Consider the following 20,575-nt stretch of genomic DNA (forward strand, 5'->3'; position numbering starts at 1 on the left):
TCTCTCTGTCCTGTTATTTCCAGTAACAGCCAATGCAAAGTCATTTTGTTCCTCTACATTGTTCACACTGTGTTTCTTTGTACCCTTTGTGCGGCATACTTTGGAGAAATTATCCTTTCCCTTGCACTTATGACACGTTTGTCCGCGTGCTGGGCATTTCGGATCTCTGCCCATGTGGTCTGTGTGTCCACATCTGTAACATTTCCTTTCGTTCCTATCACCATTTCCCTTTGGTTTCTCTGTCGAGCTTTTCGCATAATACCCTCTTTTCTGTGTAACACGATGAACAGTATCTGTCTCCGCCTTCTCTGTACATGACATGGCTGACATCTGCTCCTCGAAGTTTTCACATTGTGAGGCCAACTGTAACGTGCGGGCGAGCGTTAGACCATGCCCTTCCTCTAGCAATTTCCTCTGCACATAGGCTGACGTGCACCTACTCAGGATAGCGTCTCTTATTTGATTATCCGCATCCCCCCCAAAAGCACAGTCTTTAGCAGCCTGCCGCAAGCGAGTAGCAAATTGTTGCACAGTCTCACCTGTCTTCTGGGACAACTTATGAAAAGTCTGTCTAGCAAATGCTGCGTTGACCTGGGGCACGAAGTAGTGATTCAAAGCACTAACCGCTGCTGTGTAGTCTGCTGGCTTTCCTGTGTCCGGCAGAGTCGAAAAGATATCCTGGACATCTGGTCCTGCTAGGTGTAGAAGTAGAGCTCTTCTCCTCTGCTTTGTGGCAGCTGTAGAGGTATCGTCGATAATGAGTCCTTTGCCGTCGGCATAAAGCTCAAAAGACGTTAACCACCTCGTCCATCTTGGACCCAACGTGGCTGGCTCAGCGAATCAAGCAAAATTTTGAATGCCAGTCTTTTCCATCCTAGCTAACTAAAACTTGGGCAACTACCTATTTAAAATGATTCCGTTCGTTATCCTCGTCGCCAATGTTGTATGAACGCATTAAAGCATAGAATCAGGCAGACAGGCTTCTCACAGAAACCCCACAGTGCAGATAGAGGCCATTTCGGCCCATCGAGCCTGCACCGACACACATCCCACCCGATCCCCGTAACCCCTACACCAACACATATCCCACCCTATCCCCGTAACCCCACGTATTTAATCCCCCTAACACTAAGGGTCAATTTATCATAGCCAATCAACCTAACCCGCACATCTTTGGACTGTGGGAGGAAACCGGAGCACCCGGAGGAAACCCACGCAAACACGGAGAATGTGCAAACTCCACACAGACAGTCACCCGAGGCCAGATTCGAACCCGGGTCCCTGGCGCTGTGAGGCAACAGTGCTAACCACTATGCCACCGTGCTGCCCATTCTAACTACAATGTTCTCTTTATTCAGTAAAAATGGCTGACTGCTGCTTTCCCAGGTAATTCCCATAATGCAATGCACATTACATTACCGTATTAACTGGTGTTAAACTCGCACATTACATTACCGTATTGACTGGTGTCAAACTCGCAATCAAGACACGACAATATCTTAGCAAGTTTTCTGAAGTGTCAGGTAAATAGTATAATACAAATATTCCGGGCCCTGTATCTTTTATTCTTTGCAAATCTCTGTAATGTAATATTTTTACCTGGTTTCAGTCATGTGAGAAATTTGCAGAAGTAAATTTGTTTTTAAAGCTCTGGGTAAACCACTCACATTTGGGCTGCAGAAAGACCGCTTTCGAGGTCGGAAATCGCATTCCAGGTCGCAAACTACCTGTGAGCAATGCTGCTGGAAATCTACTAATAACGTATTATATGGTGTAAATAAGGAACACCGAATCCAGAATATTAAATCAAAGCAAGTCAGGGAAGCAGAAAATATAAATGGAAATTAGTAAAAAGTAAATTTAAAACCAATATTGAGAAGAACTTCTTTATTCAGTGAGTGGTAGATGTTTGGAAGAATCTACCAGGCAGGGATAAATCAAAATGGAGGTATTCGAGATATTGTTCCACGCTAGGATGGAAGAGCTGGGATACAACACGGATGAGCTTCAATAGCCATTCCTCACCTTGACTTGTGTATAAAAGAAGCTGCAAATTGTAGCCCCCGATTCCATCCCCAGGTATGTGACAATTACACAGTCGATCTAACGACTGCAGACAATTTAAGCCTTAGGTCTTCATGCGAAAGGACATTCTTCTAACTATATTGAACACACTTCTAAAGTATCACAAAACTGGTTGGACAAACACTGCAGCTAATATAAATCCATTTCAAACATTCCCCATATATAGACATTGTCCCTTTATTGTCAAGATTTAGTGTGGCAGAGGGATCTTTCCAGTTGGTCAGTGGCAGCAAATTTGCAACAACAGGGACACAACATTGGTGTGACGTCGTTTATGCCATCCAAAACAACAATTTTAAGTAAACCAACTGTACGTTTCAACCTCGCCAATCGCAGCACTCACCAATGCATTGATTGCCACCAGAACCCCAAGGCACACAGAGGAAGATTTGCGGGGGGGGGGGGGTGGGGTGGAAACTAAGGAACACTTAAATCTGATACATTTCAACCTCAATCCTTTGTCTGGTGTGCAGCCGGAGTATTCCCACTGATGGCAACATTTTGCTGCCTTTCTGCTTGTAAGCTGACTTTATTGTTTGCAGTTGAAGTCCCAGATAGGATGCAGTACATTAAGTACTTGAGCACAACGGTGTTTTTGCTATTCAATACTCTGGATAATTTATCCCACCTGGGACCATTATTACTATTCCAGCACTGTCAGTATGCAAATAGAAATGTCTGCAGCATTACATGCTGGATTTCTCCATAATCCAGCTACACACAGTTCAAAAACGCCACAGAATGTTGTTTGTAAGTGAAATAATGTATTAATTTTAGACTCTGAAGCTGATGTATCAATTTTTGACTCCAGGGCATGACTGATAGAATTTTATGTATTCCTTTATAAAACAACAGCAAAGTTCATAGAAACATAGAAGATAGGAGCAGGAGTAGGCCATTCGGCCCCTCGAGCCTACTCCACCGTTCAATGAGATCATGGCTGATCATCCAAACTCAGTACCTTGTCCCTACCTTCTCCCCATATCCCTTGATCCCTTCAGCCTTAAGAAATATATCTAACTCCTTCTTGAATATATTTAATGAATTGGCCTCAACTGCCTTCTGTGGTAGAGAATTCCACAGGTTCACCACTCTCATTCTATAGTAATGTGAGCAGGGTGGCAGAAGAAATGGTTCAAAAGCTAAAGGTTCATGTGAAAATGTAAGTTTTACTATGGGGAAAAAGTTGTCACTCGAAGCAATCTTAGTTGAAATGCTGCAAGATTTATCATTTTTAGTTGCAGATGAATTCATTGGAATTGGAAAAAGACAGACGGCTCAATTCATCTGAGGAGAGGTACTGAGAAGTGGCTTGCCGACAAAAACGAGAGATTGTACACGAGCGCAAGAGACTGGGAGACAGAAATAACAAGGGAAAAGAAGTTGAAAGAAACGTAAGAGAATTATCGCAATTTTCCACAAATATGTTTACCTTTTATTTTCAGCATGCTCATTTCTGATATTGCACATGTGTGAGACGCTTATTTACATTGTATACCAAAGTGTTTCAGATTTCTATGTCTGCTTAATTATTCTGGATCTGGTTCTGGGGAATGAGGTGGGTTCAGTAGGGGAACATTTAAGGAACAGTGATCATGACAAATAGGAGCAGGAGTAGGCCATTCAGCCTCTCGAGCCTGCTTTGCTATCATAAGTGTCATAAAGTTTAGATTAACTATGGAAAAGGACAGGGAGCAATCTAGAGCAAAAATACTTAATTGGAGGAAGGCCAATTTCAGTGGGTTGAGAATGGATCTGGCCCGGATAAATTGGAATCAAAGATTGGCAAGCAAAACTGTATTGGAACAATGGGCTGTCTTTAAAGAGGAGATGGTTCGGGTGCAGTCGCGGTACATTCCCATGAGGGAGAAAGGTAGAGCAACTAAAGTCAGAGCTCCCTGGATGACGAAAGAGATAAAGATGAAGCAGAAAAAGGGGGCGTATGACAGATGTCAGGTTGAGAATACAAGTGAGAACCAGGCTGAATATAGAAAGTTCAGAGGGAAGTGAAAAAGGAAATAAGAGGGGCAAAGAGAGACTATGAGAATAGATTGGCAGCTAACCTAAAAGGGAATCCAAAAGTCTTCTATAGACATATAAATAGTAAATGGGTAGTAAGAGGAGGGGTGGGGCTGTTTAGGGACCAAAATGGAGACCTACGCATGGAGGCAGAGGACATGGCTGGGATACTAAATGAGTACTTTGTATCTGTCTTTACCAAGGAAGAAGATGCTGCCAAAGTCATAGTGAAAAAGGAGGTAGTTGAGATACTGGATGGGATAAAAATTGATAGAGGAGGTACTAGAAAGGCTGGCTGTACTTAAAGTAGTTAAGTCACCAGGACCGGATGGGATGCCTCCTAGGATGCCGAGGGAAGTAAAGGTGGAAATTGCGGTGGTAATGGCCATAATCTTCCAATTCTCCTTAGATACGGGGGTGGTATCAGAGGACTGGAGAATTGCAAATGTTACACCCTTGTTCAAAAAAGGGTGCAAGGATAAACCCAGCAACTACAGGCCAGTCAGTTTAACCTCGGTAGTGGGGAAGCTTTTAGAAGTGATATTCCGGGACAAAATTAACAGTCACTTGGACAAGTGTGGATTAATTAAGGCAAGCTAGTACGGATTTGTTAAAGGCAAATCGTGTTTAACTAACTTGATCGAGTTTTTGATGAGGCAACAGAGAGGGTTGATGAGGGCAATGCGTTTGATGTGTACATAGGGGGAAAAATTCAGTTGTTTGTGCCTCCCGTTAGCGCCTTAAGAGGGCGCTAATGGGGTGCAAAGCATCTAGCGCATGGGCGCGGCGATGTTTGCGCCGCTCGCTAAATTAACTAGACATTTTGCGGCGACGCTAAACACTACTGCCACGATCTCCTGCGCCGGCAGATCGTGACGTCAGTCGAGTGCGCAACGCCCCGTTAGCGCCCCGGACCGGATATTGAGTGGCGCCCCCTGCCTTACCGCCTGCCGCTAGCAACGACAGGTTGAGGGGAGCGTTTTGCAGTCAGAAAGGGACTGGGGGAGCGCTATTTAAAGGCGACCTCTTCCTGCCTTTTTTTGTCGGTGACATTTTTGCACCACTCATTCTGAAAGAGAGACTTCTGGAGAGATTCAACGCTGTGTGAAGGAGTTTTGAGTACTGAGCAGCACTTTGCAGGTTTATTTTGATTTGCCCTTCCTTGCTTTGCCAACGCTCTGAGGTAGCTCCTCGGCCTTTGCACCTTAAGACAAGTGTGAAGCACCTGATTTAGCGTTCCAATCACCTCCAGGGGCGATAAAAGCCAAGTTTGCCGTCGGAGGCGATAATTAGCGCCAGGTGCTAAACTTTGCGCATGGCCAATAATGGCGCCCCAAACTGGGCGATACTGAATTTTTCCCCCATGGACTTCCAAAAGGCGTTCGACAAAGTGCCACATAATAGGCTTGCCAGCAGAGTTGAAGCCCATGGAATAAACAGGACAGTGGCAGCATGGATACAAAATTGGCTAAGTGACAGGAAACCGAGAGTAGTGGTGAACGGTTGTTTATTGGATTGGAGGAAGGTATACAGTGGTGTTCCCCAGGGGTCGGTACTAGGACCACTGCTTTCCTTGATATATATTAATGACTTGGTGTACAGGGCACAATTTCAAAATTTTCAAATGATGCAAAACTTGGAGGAGGATAATGATAGACTTCAAGAGCACATAGACAGGCTGGTGAAATGGGTGACACGTGACGGATGAAATTTAACGCAGAAAAGTGGGAAGTGATACATTTTGGTAGAAAGAATGAGGAGAGGCAATATAAACTAAAGGGTACAATCCTAAAGGAGTAGCATGAACAGAGAGACCTAGAGGTATATGTGCACAGATCATTAAAGGTGGCTGGGCAGGTTGAGAAAGTGGCTAAAAAAGCTTACGGGATTCTGGGCTTTATAAATAGAGGCATAGAGTACAAAAGTGTGGAAGTTACGATGAACCTTTATAAAACACTGGTTAAGCCTCAATTGGAATATTATGTTCACTTCTGGACACCGCACTTTAGGAAGGATGTGAAAGCCTTAGAGAGGGTGCAGAAAAGATTTACAAGAATGGTTCCAGGGATGAGGGACTTCAATTACGTGGATAGACTAGCGAAGCTGGGGTTGTTCTCCTTAGAGCAGAGAAGGTTGAGAGGAGCTTTGATAGATCTGTTCAAAATCATGAGGGGTCTAGACAGTAGATAGAGAAAAACTGTTCCCACTGGCAGAAGGGTTGAGAACCAGAGGACACAGATTTAAGGTAATTGGCAGAAGAACCAAAGGCGACAAGAGGTAAAACTTTTTTTTACGCAGCAAGTAGTTAGGATCTGGAATGCATTGCCTGAAATGGTGGTGGAGGCAGATTCAATCACCGCTTTCAAAAGAGAATTGGATGAGTACCTGAAGGAAAAAAAATTTGCAGGGCTACGGGGAAAGGGCGGGGGAGTGGGACTAGCTGAGGTGCTCTTGCAGAGAACCAGCATGGACTCGATGACCGAATGGCCTCCTTCTGTGCTGTAACCATTCTATGATTCTAAGATTTTGTTTTCTTGCAAAAGTTTTTTTCAGAATTTAACTTTAGTGTAACACTGAAAGTGATAATATTAAAGTGGAGTTAAGAAGTGATACTTTAAAAGGGTATGATTTTTACGTCGAGTTTCATCGAGCCTACAACACAGACACAGGCCATTCGGCTCAGCTGGTCTATGCTGGCGTTTATGTTCCACAAACCGCCTCCCACCCCACTTTATCTAACCCTATCAGCGCAGACTTGATGGGCCAAGTGGCCTCCTTCTGTGCTGTACTATATTATGAATATCCTTCTATTTTCTCGTTTGTGCTTGTCTAACTTCCCCTTAAATGCATCTACGCTGTTTGCCTCAACTACTTGTGATAGTGCATTCCATATTCTTACTCTTTGGGCAAAGAAGGTTCTCCTGAATTCATAGAAACATAGAAGATAGGAGCAGGGGTAAGCCATTCGGCCCCTCGAGCCTGCTCCGCCATTCAATGAGATCATGCCTGTTCATCTAAATTCAGTACCCTGTCCCTGCCTTCTCTCCATATCCCTTGATCCCTTTAGCCTTAAGAAATATATCTAACTCCTTCTTGAATATATTTAATGAATTGGCCTCTACTGCCTTCTGTGGTAGAGAATTCCACAGATTCACCACACTCTGGGTGAAGAAATTCCTCATCTCTGTTCTAAATGGCTTACCCCTTATCCTTAGACTGTGACCCCTGGTTCTGGATTCCCTGGCCATCGGGAACATCCTTCCAGAATTTTATAAGTTTCAATGAGATCCCCTCTCATTCTTCTAAACTCCAGCGAGTACAAGCCCAATCGACCCAATCTCTCCTCGTACGTCATTCCTGCCATCCTAGGTTTCAGCCTGGTGAATCTTCGCTGCACTCCCTCCATGGCAAGAACATCCTTCCTCGGATAAGACGACCAAAACTGCACACAATACTCAAGATGTGGTCTTGCCAAGGCTCTGTACAACTGCAGCAAGACATCCTTGTTCCTGTACTCGAACCCTCTCGCTACGAAGGCCAACATACCATTTGCCTTCTTAACCGCCTGCTGCACCTGCATGCTTACCTTCAGCAACTGGTGCACAAGGACACCCAGGTCTCGTTGCACTTCCCCTTCTCCCAATCTATTGCCATTCAGATAATAATCTGCCTTCCTGTTTTTGACACCAAAGTGGATAACCTTGCATTTATCCACATTATATTGCATCTGACATGCTTCTGCCCAATCACCCAACCTGTCCAAATCATACCCTATTGGATTTATTATTGACTATCTTAAATTAATGCCCCATGTTTTTGAATCCTCTACAAGTGGAAACTTTGTGTCTACTCTATCAAACCCCTTCATCATTTTAAAGACCAGCATGACAATGTAAATTTGTATATCTTAAATGCATTACCTTAGTTTTTAATTTGTTAGAGCTTTTTTTTAAATTAATGGCATATATTAACTTGTGCAAAAAAGATACAGGATTCTGAAGTGGAGTTTAAAAAGTTTCTGGTGCCTTTGGTATTTTGCTGTCTATTTGCAATTCAAATGCACTTGAACTCCCTTTAAGATGTGAGCTTTGAGATTTGGCTTTAACTGCCTGCAGCAAGTTTACTATATTGTCTACAAACACAGCAAACTGTGATGAAGACTGTCGGAGACAATAAGATTATCTAGATAAGTTAGCAAAGTAGGCAGATAGCTGGCAAATGTAGTTAAATGTGTAGTACATTTTGGGGCAAAAGACTGTGAATAGTTTATATATTTAGGGGCACTGAATATATAAGCAAGGAGGTGATGAAGAATCTGCAAAGGACACTGGTTAGGCCACAGTTTTTGAACAGTGCGCAGTTATCACTGCTGTTTGTGGGACCTTACTGTGCATAGTTTGGCTGCCGTGCTTCCTACATTACAACAGTGACTACACTTCAATAGTACTTAATTGGCTGTAATGCACTTTGGGACGTCCTGAGGTCATGAAAGGTGCTATATAAATGCAAGTTCGTTCGTTCTTAATGGCACACAGGATGTGCTGAGGATGACCACGTGGTTGCTATTTGCTGCGTTTTGTAAGGTGATACTGGGTAAACGTGTCCTGCTAAACTGCATTGTGATACATGTGCGTGCAGCAAATTAGGTAAATGATCCCTCTGCTCACCTGGAAGGAGGTAGAGGGGCAAAAGAAATGAACAAAATTGTGTTCCTGACTGCCCCTGGCAGCACTGTCTCTGCGTTGCAAGAGAAGATGATCGAGATCTTCCAATATCTAGTGCTAACCAGTAACCCTGAACCTAGTAGGTGTGCCATGGCCTGCAATATGGTTGCTGGCATAATGGTGGGTGTGGACATTTTGGCTTTGGTGGTACTAATCTTGCTGGTATGCTTTCTTTCACCTTGTACAATTTCAACCGTGAAATACTCTTATTTGTTGGGGTGCTTCAGAACCAACCACCAATGTTCCCACTAAGTTGCGCAGCGGTCTGGGGGTCCCGCGCAGGCCGCTCACCGGCTTTTCAATGGCAATAACGGCGCATGCACGAAAATTTGAATGGGACCCCGCAGCCAGTTAAAGGGACCGCGCTTGGGAAAAAAAAAACTAGAGGGAACATTGCCAACCGCCCTGATTAATTTTTAAATCAACTTGCTGACTGTCATGGGATACCCTGACCTCCTGTTAAAGTTTGTATAGTAAAATCCCTCTTTTTTCCCCACGTCTCCTCTGTTAAAGTTTTGTAAATACTTCTGTTACATTTGGCTTACTGCTGAATTAACAGGTAATAATCAGCTATTTTAGGTTCCATATATACATTACGTACTGTTTGGAGAAAGAACCAAATAAATTTCATAAATTAGTAACAAAAGCCTGTACTAAAAATGTCCCGTAAAGCTGAAAATGGGCTTAAAAGCCTTGGGGGGGGAGAAATTCGGTATCGCCCCCTTTGGGGAGTAGTTATCGGCCGGGCGCAAAGTTTAGCGCCTGGCGCTAATTATCGCCTCCGACTGCAAACTTGGCTTCTATTGCCCCTGGAGGTGATTGGAGCGCTAAATCAGGCACTACACACCTCTCAAGGCGCTAATACCGAGGAGCGAGGCGCTGGCGAAGCTCATGTGATGTCAGCCAGCAATAGAACATGGACACACTGGCACTGGCCAGCTCTTAAAGGGGAGGGTCGATCTTGCTCTCCATCCACACACTGCTCATTGCAGCCTTGAATCTCGGTCTGGAGAGACCTGTACATCAAATCTGCTGGAAAGAACAATGGAGAGGCCCAGGGAAAGAGCTCAGAGTGCAGCCCCCATAGTCTCTTCTAAATTGATGCAAGGAAGGTCAAATCAAAATGAACCTGCCAAGTACTGCTCAGTGTCCAAAACTCCTCAGATCTCTCTCTCTCTCTCTCTCTCTCTCTCTCTCAATGCGTGGTGCAACAATGCCGGCGACAAAATAAGGCAGGAAGCGGCCGCCTTTAAATAGCGCTCCCCTAGTCCCTTCCTGACTGCAAAATGTTCCCTTCAACCTGTCGTTGCTAGCGGCAGGCGGAAAGGCAGGGGGCGCCACTCAATATCCGGACTGGGGTGTTGCATGCTCGACTGACGTCACGATCTGCCAGCGCAGGAGATCGTGGCGGTAGTGTTTACCGCCGCCGCAAAATGTCTGGTCAATTTCGCGAGCGGTGCAAACATCACCGTGCCCGGGCGCTAGTTGCTTTGTGCCCCACGCTAACTGGAGGTGCTAATCAACTGAATTTTTCCCCCTTGGACACTGAGCTCAATCCTATCTGGAGCTTCCCATAGCTACTCCAGGTGGATAAAGGGAGTTCCCAATGCAATTCTGTCCTCCTTGGATGGAAAATTGCACTAGGCTTTACTTAAATGCAATATAATATTGAAATGAAGCAATGGTTCCTCTTTTTGGCAGGACCAATTTTAGGTTAGTCCGGCTATATGGATCTAAGACACATTTTCTGGCCTTTCATGGCTTGTTCTGCTCCATAGAAACATAGAAGATAGGAGCAGGAGTAGGCCATTCGGCCACTCAAGCCTGCTCCGCCATTCAATGAGATCATGGCTGATCATCCAAATTCAGTACCCTGTCCCTGCCTTCTCCCCATATCCCTTGATCCCTTTAGCCTTAAGAAATATATCCAACTCCTTCTTGAATATATTTAATGAATTGGCCTCCACCGCCCTCTGTGGTAGAGAATTCCACAGGTTCACCACTCTCTGGGTGAAGAAATTCCTCCTCATCTCTGTCCTAAATGGCTTACCCCTTATGCTTAGACTATGACCCCTGGTTCTGGACTCCCCGACCATCGGAAACATCCTTCCTGCATCTAGTCTGTCCAGGCCTGACAGAATTTTATAGGTTTCGATGAGATCCCCTCTCAATCTTCTAAAACTCCAGTGAGTATAAGCCCAATCGACACAATCTCTCCTCATACGTCATTCCTGCCATCCCAGGTATCAGCCTGGTGAATCTTCGCTGCACTCCCTCCATGGCAAGAACATCCTTCCTCAGATAAGGCGACCAAAACTGCACACAGTACTCAGGTGTGGTCTCACCAAGGCCCTGTAGAACTGCAGCAAGACATCCTTGTTCCTATACTCGAACCTTCTCGCTACGAAGGCCAACATACCATTTGCCTTCTTAACCGCCTGCTGCACCTGCATGCTTATTGCCACTGAGCTTTACCAACTGTAAAAATTACCTTTATAATAAAAAGCTGAAACGGTTCTAAAGAACAAAATGAGAAAACTAGTAATGGCAAAAAACATACACTAAAGTAAATGGCCTGGAGAAGCAAAGAAAACAGTGTTGGTGTTAGAGAGTAGAGAATACACACAACAAAGAACAAGAACTGGATTCAAACTTGATTCAGACCATGATTGTTTTGAGACAATAATAATGCTGTTCAGTCTGTTCAAAATTTAGCTACTGGTTCACTGCCTCTTACAAACTTCTGCTTACTAGACGCTCTTTGGGGTAGGTATACTGAATGCCAAAGCTCTGGGTAATGAACCGTACTTGTCGTAGCATGTTACATACCTGTCTTGGGCATGCAGTTGGATGATTACTTTACTCTGTTTCACAATATTCAAGGTTTAATGTGTTTTCTTGGGCGAAATAACAAAGCGTGTTCCAATATTTGTTTAAATTTGTTGCGATTTTGTGGAAGTTTATTTGTCATTTTCTACACATTTAAATTTTTTGAACTCCAATCACGTGGTAGGTTTGAACTTGTGAATATGGTTGTTTTGGTAGCCCGTTTACTTTTTAAATTAGGCAACCAGATTGTCCTTTGCAGAGTCTTAAATTATATATTAAAGAAAGAAAGACTTGCATTTATATAGCGACTTTCCCGACCACCGGATGTCCCAAATTGCATGACAGCCAACGAAGTACTTTTTGAAGTGTAGTCACTGTTGTAATTGTAGTTCATCTTTAGCAATTCAATCTATAATTATTTCGGCGCAGACTCGATGGGCCGAATGGCCTCCTTCTGTGCTGTACTATTCTATGAGTTAATTTAAGTTAACTTCTGGTTTGTGGAAGTTCACCTATTCTACAATGGTAATTTTAAAAAAACCTCCACAGACCAAATCATACTTTTCAACTTGACTTATATCAGGACAGTTTTGTATCATTGGCAATGAACCAAGAAATAAAGTTGCAATGTTGTTTTCTTACAAAAAAGGTTATGCTGCATGGATTCAATTTCTAATTGCTTCAGGCACAAGTTTGGATTTTTGGGGCAAAATAATTTAATGTTACTTTATAAGGACCCTTGTTAAACTTCTAAATGTTATCATCTTTGAATATGTTACGCTTTTTTATTAATAAAATATTACCACGGTATTGAAATTATTCCGGTTACAGAACTGAATATATTTTGGAGAAGCATACTTAACAGAAATTAGAAAGACGAATGTTTTTCTATGCTTCCTTTTTCTGGTAGTAAATTAGTGTGCATTTTATTTTTGAGGGATGATTGAGGAGTTAATGCGGTCAATCTTTTGTGCTAGTTAGTAAACTGTTTTATAGTCAATGCAAGTTCAGTTCAGTTTTCCTGTAAATCTCCATGTAATGTAGGGGAGTACGGTAGCATAGTGGTTATGTTACTGGACTAGTAATCCAGAGGCCTGGACTAATGATCCGGAGACGTGAGATCAAATCCCACCACGTCTGAAGCATTCGCAACCATCTTCAGCCAGAAGTGCCGAGTGGATGATCCATCTCGGCCTCCTCCTGAGGTCCCCACCATCACAGAAGCCAGTCTTCAGCCAATTCGATGCACTCCATGTGATATCAAGCAATGGCTGAGCTCACTGGATACAGCAAAGGCATTCCAGCTGTCGTGCTGAAGACTTGTGCTCCAGAACTAGCCGCGCCTCTAGCCAAGCTGTTCCAGTACAGCTACAACACTGGCATCTACCCGACATTGTCCTGTTTTTTGTGCCCAGGTATGTCCTGTCCACAAAGTAGGACAAATCCAATTAACGCCCCATCAGTCTACTCTCAATCATCAGCAAAGTGATTGATGGCATCATCGACAGTGCTATCAAGCGGCACTTACTCGCTAATAACTTGCTCAGAGATGCCCAGTTTGGGTTCCGCCAGGACCACTCTGCTCCAGACCTCATTACAGCCTTGATCCAAACATGGACAAGAGAGTTGAATTCCAGAGGTGAGGTGAGAATGACTGCCCTTGACATCAAGACAGCATTTGACTGAGCGCGGCATCAAGGAACCCTAGTAAAACTGAAGTCAGTGGGGATCAGGGAGAAAACTCTCCAATGGCTGGAGTCAACCTAGCACAAAGGAAGATGGTTGTGGTTGTTAGAGGCCAATCATCTCAGCCCCAGGACATCGCTGCAGGAATTCCTCAGGGCAATGTCCTAGGCCCAACCATTTTTCAGCTGCTACATCAATGACCTTCCCTCCGTCATAGGTCAGAAGTGGGGATGTTCGCTGATGATTGCAGTGTTCAGTGCCATTCGCAACTCCTCGGATAATGAAGCAGTCTATGCCCGCCTGCAGCAAGACCTGAACGGCATTCACATTTGGGCTGATAAGTGGCAAGTACCAGGCAATGACCATCTCCAACAAGAAAGGGTCTAACCACCGCCCCTTGATATTCAACGGCATTACCATCACCGAATCCCCCCACTACCAGCATCCTGGTGGGGGGGGGGGGGGCGCGGGGGTGTGTCACCATTAACCAGAAACTGAACTGGACCAGCCACACACATACTGTGGCAACAAGAACAGGCCAGAGGCTGGGTATTCTGCAGCGAGTGTCTCACCTCCTGACTCCCCAAAGCCTTTCCACCATCTACAAGGCACAAGTAAGGAGTGTGATGGAATACTCTCCACTTGCCTGGATGAGTGCAGCTCCAACAACACTCAAGAAGCTCGACACCATACAGGACAAAGCAGCCTGCTTAATTGGCACCCCATCCACCACCTTAAACATTCACTCCCTCCACCACTGGTGCACCGTGGCTGCAGTGTGTACCATCTACAAGATGCACTGCAGCAACTCGCCAAGGCTTCTTCGATAGCACCTCCCAAACCCGCGACCTCTACTACCTAGAAGGACAAGGGCAGCAGGCGCATGGGAACACCGCTACCTACAAGTTCCCCTCCAAATTGAACACTGTCCTGACTTGGAAAGATATCACAGTTCCTTCATAGTCGCTGGGTCAAAATCCTGGAACTCCCTCCGTAACGGCACTGTGGGTGTGTCTTCACCACACGGACTGCAGTGGTTCAAGGCGTTGGCTTACCACCACCTTCTCGAGGGCCATTAATGATGGGCAATAAATGCTGGCTTTGCCAGCAACGCCCACATCCCGTGGACGAATTTAAAAAAAAACCCCAACCCTTTTGCTGTCCATTTGTTTAGTGTTAAATCCGTAAACCAGCCCGTTGTATTGGTAGAGACCTTTGAGTGTTGGTCGTGAGGTACTGTTTCGAGGCTTCTTCTACCTCCATTTGCAGGTACGCCTGGACCAGATCAATCTTAGTGAAGCGTTTCCCTCCAGATAGCGAGGCGAAAATATCTTCAATCCGCGGAAGCGGATATTGTACAGCGTGAAGGACTAGGTTCACTGTCACCTTAAAGTCCCCACAGATGCGAACCTTCTTTGGTTCCCCAGGCGTATTACTCAACGACCTCTTCATTACAGGAACGATGGCTGTAGCCCACTCGCTCCAGTCCACTTTGGATAGTACTCCTGAACTCCACACTGTCTGCACACTTGGTCCTTGAACCAACAATCCTTATGGTCGTGTGTTGTTCTGCCGCAGCGATAACACTTCACTGCTCCATATGACATTTCATTTGTGTCATATTCTTGCGGTCTCCGTTGTATCTCTGCAGCGCCCCGTGCGGCTGCTTCGTGTGATACTGCCATGCTGAAAGCCTTGTCCAGCGTAAGATCCTTTTCTGATAGAAGCCGTTTCTGGGTTCCTTCACTTTGAAGCCCACACACAAACTTGTCCCTTAAAGTATCTGCTAGTCCCGTTCCAAACTGGCAGTGTTTCGATAGTTTGCACAGTTCCATTAAATACTCAGCATTACTTTCGTCTTTATGCTGGTTCCTTTTATGAAACTTAAATCTTTCTGCTATCAGTAGCGGTGTGGGGTTTAAGTGGTCCTGTAGGATTGCCACTATGCTTTCAAAATCCTTTTCCACTGGCTTCTCTGGGGTTACTAGGTTTCGCAGTAAGCCGTACGTTTTTGCACCCATGGAATTCAACAATACCAGTGCTTTCCTGGCATCTGGCACTTCATTCGCCTTGCAGTACACTTCTACGCGTTCTATATATGTTGCCCAATCTTCGACTTCATTGTCGAATGCTGTGACACTGCCACTCTTCGGCATCCCTGGGTGTGGTTAGACTGGCTAAAAATGGCGTCTCCCGCGCTCTCCCTTCTTCTCCGCTGGCTCAAAATGGCGTCTCCCGCGCTTCCTTTCCTCCCCCGCGGACGCTGCTCAGCCCTTGAAACCCCAGCCGCGCTCTGTGCGCTTTACCCTCTCTCTTACCCCGTCGACGCTGCTCGGCCTTTTTCTGTGCCGTCGGTCGGCTCTAGCCGCCGCCGTCCGGGAAGGGTCTGCGCCGTACCTGCTGCCAGCCCGCTGCGCTGGATCGTCGCGACTGGGGAACCAAGCCCAGCTCTTCATAGCCTCCTCTGCGATGTTCAAGTCCTCTCCGGATGGTCGATGCCCGCACTGGTGGAATCGGCTGCCTTCTACAGAGTTGCAGGTAGGTTCGGATCGAATCGTCGCCAATGTTAAATCCGTAAATTTTGATGTATGGTGTCCTTCAATAAATCGAGAGAGACTGCAGAGGAACAATCAACAGGTGTTTACTGGATGAAGGTTACTCTGAAACTAAAGTACAGATCCCTACTCAGGGTTTATATACAGGTGTGGTCACTGCCGGTACTACAGTATACAGGAGCTGTAAAAAGTAGTTCTCCCCTTAAAGGTACATACACTACATTTAGTATGTGGACTTTTATGTGTATGGTGCCTGAAATGTGACTGACAAAACAAACGCTGGAGAAAGTCAGCGTATACAATCCCTTTCTTGCCTGTTTGTAAATATCATGTTGCTATTTATGTCTCTGACTCCCTTCTTGTTTTCTTGCCCCCTCTCTGTCTCTTTTGATTTTCTGCTTCTCGCTCTTTTTCTTATTGGATGGCAGTTGTTGAGTGGAGAGCTAGGGTGGGGATTGAAGTTGGAGGGCTGCAAGCTGCATTACAATGGCTGGTGTGGGACAGTCATTGGGTGTTGAAAGGAGCCGCACATGGTGGCATAGTAAGCTAGCAAATGAAGGCTGTCAATCGCGGTAAGGATCTGGCCAGGGCTGTGGGAGGAGTGATGTGTCTGTTCTGGGATGGAACCAGCCGGCAGGCTATGGGTTGTGGGTTGGGGAAGTGACTTGGGCAGAATGGCAGTCGGACTCGTCTCCATCTAATTGAATCACACAAACACTTTTGGAAAAATGTTTCACCTGCTATTTATAATCAGGAATTTCTAATGTACAAAATAAGGTTTTAAACAAAATCAAAATATTACCTTATTCACAATATTATTAAATTACCTATTGAACAGTGTTGTGTTTTTTTTAAAATACCTTCACTAAAGTTTTTAATAATAATAATAATTCAACTTTATTGTCATTGTACAATGAACAACGAAATGTGATCTTGCAAGCTCCCATGAGTCCAGTACAAATAACATTAACATTAACGTAAATAGCACCATCCTGGGAGAAGCAAAGCCGCTGCGTCTGTGCGCGCCGCCATTCCATTGCCGCCATTCCATTTCCACCATTCCTCCTGTCCGACAATCTTCAGCCCAACGCCCGGGCCTGCTCACCAGCCGCCCCTCCCGGGGCTCCTTCCGTGACCTTCTGCACCTGGTCTTCCCTGATGGTCACCCCTCCAGGTACTAACCAGGCCTGGCTCTGCTTAGCTTCCAAGCCTTGCCAGTGACCCTGTCCCTAGTCCCAGGAACAGGGCTTTAGCCTTTCCCAGAAGCCTGGGTTCGATGTTTTTGCCTAAATCTGTGACTGTTGGCTGATGGCAGATCCTGCAGTCGAAGCGTGTGCATTGGGCACAATTTCTCAGGAAACATCAGTAGCGTTTACTCAGTCCAACTACTCTGATATTTCTTTTCAGCTTTCAATAGAGTCTATTTGAAGAACATTTAGAGGAGAAATTTCAAAAGATTTTATATTGAGTTCTTTTTAAAAAGAGAGAGGCTATGTGTGTTTGTGTAAGAGAGAAGGAGGCAGAGACCTCAAATGTTTGTGGAACAAGTTTATTTTCTTCAAAGCCTTGGCCTTCGAGATAGAAGAAATCTTAGATTGCAGGCTTTGTAAGTCAGCAATATCATTAGGTCTCATACTGTAAAGGAAGGCTCCTGAGATTCAATTGCTATCCTGCAGTAATATTGTTCAAAGAAGATGCATGAGTATATGGCAGAAACATGAGGATTACATAGGATATACAGCACAGAAACAGGCCATTCAGCCCAGCCAGTCCATGCCAGCGTTCATGCTCCACTCGAGCCTCCTCCCGTCTTTCCTCATCTAACTCTGTCAGCATAACCCTCTATTCCCTTCTCCCTCATATGATTGTCTAGCCTCCCCTTAAATGCATCTATATTATTCGCTTCAACCACTCCCCGTGGTAGCCAGTTCCACTTTCTCACCACTCTTTGGGTAACGAAGTTTCTTCTGAATTCAGTATTGGATTTCTTGGTGTCTATCTTATATTGATGGCCTCTAGTTTTTTGGTGATTTTCTTATATTGATGCTCTTCCCCACAAGTGGAAACATATTTCTCTGTATCCACTCTATCAAAACCTTTCATAATTTTAAAGACCTCTATTAGGTCACCCCTCGGCCGCCTTTTTTCAAGCGAAAAGAGACCCAGCCTGTTCATCCTTTCCTGATATGTATACCCTCGCGTTTCTGGCATCATCCTTGTAAATCTTCTCTGCCCCCTCTCCAGTGCCTCTATATCCTTTTTATAATTTGGCGACCACAACTGTACGCAGTACTCCAAGTGTGGTCTAACCAAGGTTCGATACAGGTTTAGCATAAGTTCCCTACTTTTCAATTCTATCCCTCTAGAAATAAACCCTAGCACTTGGTTTGCTTTTTTTATGGCCTTGCTAACCTGTGTCACAACTTTTAGTGATTTGTGTATTTGTACCCCGAGATCCCTTTGTTCCTCTACCCCACCTAGACTCGCACCCTCAAAGTGATAAGTGACCTCCCTATTCTTCCTATCAAAATGTAATACCTCACATTTATCTGTGTTGAACTTCATTTGCCAATTATATGCCCATTATACAAGTTTATTAATGTCCTGCTATAATTTGTTGCAGTCCTCCTCAGTATTGACAACCCCCCCCCCACCCCTCAATTTGGTATCATCCGCAAATTTAGAAATTGTGTTTTTGATTCCCAAGTCTAAATCATTAATATATAAATTGTGAACAGCACTGATCCTTGTGGAACACCACTACCCACCTCCTGCCACTGTGAATAGCTACCCTTTACCCCATCTCTCTGCTTCCTGTCTTGAAGCCAGCTAGCTATCCATTTTGCTACTTCTCCCCGACTCCACAATCTCTAACCTTGTTCATTAGTCTATTATGGGGTACCTTATCGAAGGCCTTTTGAAAATCTAGATAAATTACATCTACTGCATTACCATTGCCTACTGTCTCCATTACCCTTCAAAAAAATTCAGTAAGGTTGGTCAAGCAAGATTTTCCCTTTTGAAATTCATGCTGACTATTCATAAGAACATAAGAACATAAGAAATAGGAGCAGGAGTAGGCCAATTGGCCCCTCGAGCCTGCTCCGCCATTCAATAAGATCATGGCTGATCTGATCCTAACCGCCAATCTACTATCACAGAACCATCTCCTGAATCTAACAGAATTAGACACACGAAAACAGGAGCAGGATCAGGCTACACGGCCCCTGGGCCCGCTCCGCTACCCACAGGGCCATGACCTATCCGAACCTAGACTCATGTCCAAATTCCTGCCCGCTCCCCGTAACCCTTAATTCCCTTTTCTACTAGGAAACTGTCTATTTCTGTTTTAAATTTATGTAATGATGTAGCTTCGACAGCTTTTTGGGGCAGCATATTCCATGGACCTACCACCCTCTGAGTGAAGTAGTTCCTCCTCATCTCAGTTTTGAAAGAGCAGCCCCTTATTCTAAGACTATGCCCCCTAGTTCTAGTTTCACCCATCATCTGGAACATCCTCCCTGCATCCACCCGATCCAACCCCTTCATAATCTTATATGTTTCAATAAGATCGCCTCTCATTCTTCTGAACTCCAATGAGTAGAGTCCCAATCTACTCAACCTCTCCTCATATGTCCATCCCCTCATCCCCAGGATTAATCGAGTGAACCTTCTTTGTACTGACTCGAGAGCAAGTATGTCCTTTCTTAAGTATGGACACCAAAACTGTATGCAGTATTCCAGGTGCGGTCTCACCAACACCTTGTACAGCTGAAGCAATACCTCCCTATTTTTATATTCTATCCCCCTAGCAATGAAAGCCAACATTCCATTGGCCTTCTTAATCACTTGCTGCACCTGCATACTAACCTTTTGAGTTTCGTGCACCAGGACCCCCAGATCCCTTTGTACTTCAGTACTTTCAAGTTTCTTGCCATTAAGATAATAACTTGCTCTACGATTTTTCCTGCCAAAGTGCATAACCTCACACTTTCCAGTATTGTATTCCATCTGCCAAATCTCTGCCCACTTACTTAGCCTGTCTATGTCCCCTTGCAGGTTTTTTATGTCCTCCTCACTCACTACTTTCCCTCCCATCTTAGTATCATCTGCAAACTTTGATGTGTTACACTCGGTCCCCTCCTCCAAATCGTTAATATAGATTGTAAAGAGTTGGGGACCCAGCACTGACCCCTGCGGAACACCACTGGTTACTGATTGCCAGTCTGAATATGAACCATTTATCCCAACTCTCTGCCTTCTGTTAGATAGCCAATCCTCTATCCATGCCAGAATATTACCCCCAATCCCGTGATTTTTTATCTTAAGCAATAATCTTTTGTGTGGCACCTTGTCAAATGCCTTTTGGAAGTCTAAATACACTACGTCCACTGGTTCACCTTTATCCACCCTATATGTTACTTCCTCAAAGAACTCCAGCAAATTTGTCAAACATGACTTCCCCTTCATAAAACCATGCTGACTTTGTCTTATTAAATTATGATTATCCAAATGTCCTGTTACTGTCTCCTTAATAATGGACTCCAAAATTTTACCTACCACAGATGTTAGGCTAAACCGGTCTATAGTTTCCAGCCTTCTGTCTACTGCCCTTTTTAAATAAGGGTGTTACATTAGCAGTTTTCCAGTCTGCCGGGACCTTTGCTGAGTCCAGGG

At 44.7% G+C, this 20,575-nt stretch overlaps 1 protein-coding gene across 4 annotated transcripts in view; it reads left to right on the plus strand.

Moving 5' to 3' along the window:
* LOC147122339 (zinc finger protein 644-like) overlaps positions 1 to 20,575 on the plus strand; it is a 136,037-nt gene that overhangs the window by 49,783 nt on the left and 65,679 nt on the right. For all 4 annotated transcript variants that reach the window (XR_015077734.1, XR_015077735.1, XM_085983385.1 and 1 more), the window contains exon 2: positions 3,324 to 3,479. The gene's annotated coding sequence lies outside the window, so the exon portion shown is untranslated. The remainder of the gene's footprint in view (positions 1 to 3,323; positions 3,480 to 20,575) is intronic.

Source organism: Somniosus microcephalus, chromosome 3 (genome assembly GCF_052327205.1).
Source record: "Somniosus microcephalus isolate GS21.2 chromosome 3, FLI_Smic_1.0, whole genome shotgun sequence".
NCBI classification, from domain to species: Eukaryota; Metazoa; Chordata; class Chondrichthyes; order Squaliformes; family Somniosidae; genus Somniosus; species Somniosus microcephalus.